Genomic DNA, 3,515 nt, shown 5'->3' on the forward strand with positions numbered 1-3,515 from the left:
AAGAGTTACAGTTTTGGAGCATCTCATACGGGTCATGAGAGGTGAAAAACGGAGGCACAGAATGGGGATAGAATTTAGCCAGGAATGTGAAGTTGAGTAAGATTTTATTGAGGGGAAAAACTCCTGGGAGGGAAGGGAGAGCAGAGAAAGGGACAGGACCATCTTGATCTCCAGGAAAAATTCCACAACCCGAGTTAGGTCAGGGAAATCGCACCCTTCGGTTGGGCAGTGGGCTATTTGTAGGATTTGGGTCAGGGGGATATGCAAATGAGGTAAAGAGCTGGTAGAAGAGAGGCTTCCTGGTGCTGCAGCTGCAGAGTCTGAGTCCTCCTCAGACCAGCTTCTTGGAATGTGGGGGGAGAGGCTGCACAGTCCAGCTCTGACCTTGAGAGGGGAAGAGGCTGGGTGGACCCTGCTCAGAGAGATAAGCTCCTTGGAATGCTGGAGTCAGGGACTGCAAAGTCCAGCAGATCACCGTCTTTCTGAGAGGCTGGGGGAAGGGGCTCCATGGTCCGGACCCAGCCCAAACAGGGTATTTCTTCCCAGCCCTACTTGGTCCCAGCCCTATGACTCAGCATAGACTCAATGGCAGTGCGTCTGGCTTGAGTTTGGTTGCTAGGTAAGGGCCGTGGACGCATAGTGGGTGATGCATGGTGCTACTAACCATAGGGAGAGAGAAGGATGCAGCCTTGGAAACCCACAGGGGCAGTTTACCTCTGATCTGCAGGGTTGCTGAGTTGGAATGGACGTGGTGGTGGTGGTGAGTTTGGGAGATTGTTGTTTGGTGATGTGGAGGTCCTTCTGACTGACAGTGACAAACTCAGACAACAGAACAAAGCCCTGCCTGGTCCCACATCATCTTCCCGATCATTAATCAGTCATAGGATGTGCGGTCATTAGGGTTTCGTCTGGAAGATGCCCCTTTGCTGCTCCAGAGCCCCCACAGAGACTCTGGGGCGGACGGATCTGGCTCTCTGACTTCCAGCCCCGACAACCTTGAAACTTAACTTCCTGGGGCCATAAACTCCCTTTAACCATTTCACCTGGATGCAGCTATTTCTATTCCAACCTCCTGGGCAGGGTTTGGTTAACAAGCTCTTTGGAAGGTGTCAGTGGGGGGCTTAATTAGTCTCTTGTCTTTGCTCATCACCCACATTAAGCAGAGAGGTCTAGAGGGGCAACATGGGCATCCACAGGGACTAGGGGTGGGCTAAACACAACCGCCCACCGCTTCCCAACCCCCCAGTCATTCTTCCCAGGGACAGTTCAAATGCCTGCGTTTTCTACAGATCCCCTCAGGAGCTTAGAAAGTCCTCTTTTATGGTTGGAATTATATCCCGCCCTCCAAAAAATAAGAGGGGGCTTCAAACGTTTGTGGGGAAATCCCTTTACCTTGTTACCCTGTTTTTCCTCAAACCTCTTGAAGCCTCTTCCCTGCCTCCCTCGTAAGTGTTGGGCACCTGATGCTGTCCTGTGGATCCCAGTCCGGGGGATGGGGCTTTGCCGCGTTAATCAGGCGCTACCTGCCCAATGGCTCCTAAACCTAATGTCTTTTGAGATACAGAAAGAGCCCGTTAGACGCAGGAGAGAAAGCCGGCTGGAAGATGGGCACCACATGGATAGCGCAAAGAATGCTAAGAAGAACTCTAGAGACAGAGACCCGGCCTCTCCCCAGGGCAGACAGACAGACAGCCTCCATCTCGCCAATGGAATTTCCGTTACGGCAGCACCAGCCACCTAAGACACTCCTGGTGCCCACCTTCATCTCCAAGGCCCAGGCCTTTCCAGACTCGGCGAGCCTGGTTTCTGCCGCAGCTCCTAGAAGGCAGAATTCTGGGAAGCCTCTCCTCTTCCCTCTGGCCCTGCGCGGGGCAACGGGATGGGCAGTGTCTGAGAACGGGGTGGAATCCCTCCGCCTGGCGTCCACTGGGCCGCTGGGGGCACGGGGAGGGTGAAATGGGCCCCCTTCTTCCCAGCGGACCAAGAGGCACTGAAGAGACCCACCTGATGTTTCGGGATCAGGAGCTGCTCCTCTGCAGGTGGGGTTGTCATCAGATCCCAGGGGCGTGCCCTGCAGTTCTGGGGAACCGCTTACAGCTCTGCCATGGGATGTGGAGGCTGGAGGGAAGTCTTCATCAGAGACATGCCCTAGAGAACCCGGGAAAGCTGGGAGGAGGTTTGACTGAAGCGGCCTCTATCACCAGGGAGGAGAGGCGTGGGGCGGGGCTCTGACCTGGGACAAAAAAGAGGCAATATTTTGTTTTTTGTAAGTCGCCATCAAGTCCATGCCAGTGTAGAGTGACCCGTGTGTTACAAGAGAATTGTGCTTCACGGGGTTTCTTTCTGTGTTTAGATGTGTTTTGTGGGTGGTGTTGACAATCTGCACAGCAAAACACAAACAACAGACAAAACCAACTGCCATCGAGCCAATCCCAGTGCAGGCTGGGGGGTTTGCCCCACAAACTTGAACCAGGCAGGACTTAACAGCAAGGAGCCCTGGTGACATAGTGGTGATATGTCAGGCTGCTAACCCCGAGGCTAGCAGTTTGAAACCACCAGTCACTCTTTGGGAGAAAGAGGAGGCTTCCATTCTTGTAAAGAGTGGCCACCTCAGAAACCCACAGGGGCAGTTCTACCCTGTCCCACGGGGTCACCATGAGTCAGCACTGACTCGACAGCAGTGAGTTTGTTTGCTTTTAACAGCTTCTACATCAGTCCAAGCTACTTCTTTGAAATATAACTCTTATGGGGAGCCCCAGTAACGTCACGGGTTACACATTGGGCTACTAACTGCAAGGTCAGCAGCTCGAAACCACCAGCCACTCCTTGAGAGAAAGGCAGATTTTCTACTCCCATAAAGAGTTGCAGTCTGAGAAACCCACAAGGGCAGTTCTACCCTGTCCTGTGGTGGTTGGGTTTTGCTATATGAGGTAGTTAGTTTATTGTGCCAACCTGGCTGCTAAACACATGTGGGGTTAATTGAAGGGCAGCGGGATAATGGTCGGACCAGAGTGCAGCTGCCTTAGCCAGTTCCCTGCTTCAGCTGGCAAGGCTCACTTCCTGCAAGACATCCCTGAGGAGAAGCTGCATGGACCTACCCTGATGCAGCCCTGGGTGCTGGAGCAGCCGTGTGGAGACCCCTGCCAGAGCTGAGATGCTTACACATTCACTGATTCGGCTTTCCTCCTGCAGTCGGTGTCATTGCGTGTGTTTTGTGAGATGGAGGAGGACTTTGTGGGTTGGCGTTGGACATATGGGTTAATGGGTTAATGTGGGCTTGGGCAGCACTGGGTTGAGATGTTTTCTTGATGTGCACTTACCCTTTATATAAAACTCTCTCTTATACATATGATTTTCTCTAAAGTACCCAGGCTAACACATTATGCCATCACAAAGCAAGAGATCCAATAACTAGAAAGGCAAGTCTCACCGAGCCTTTTATCCCTCTGCCCTTCAATTAACCCCACATGTGTTTCTCAGCCAGGTTGGCAAAATAAACTAACTACCTCACTATA

Source organism: Tenrec ecaudatus, chromosome 12 (genome assembly GCF_050624435.1).
Source record: "Tenrec ecaudatus isolate mTenEca1 chromosome 12, mTenEca1.hap1, whole genome shotgun sequence".
Classification (NCBI taxonomy): Eukaryota; Metazoa; Chordata; class Mammalia; order Afrosoricida; family Tenrecidae; genus Tenrec; species Tenrec ecaudatus.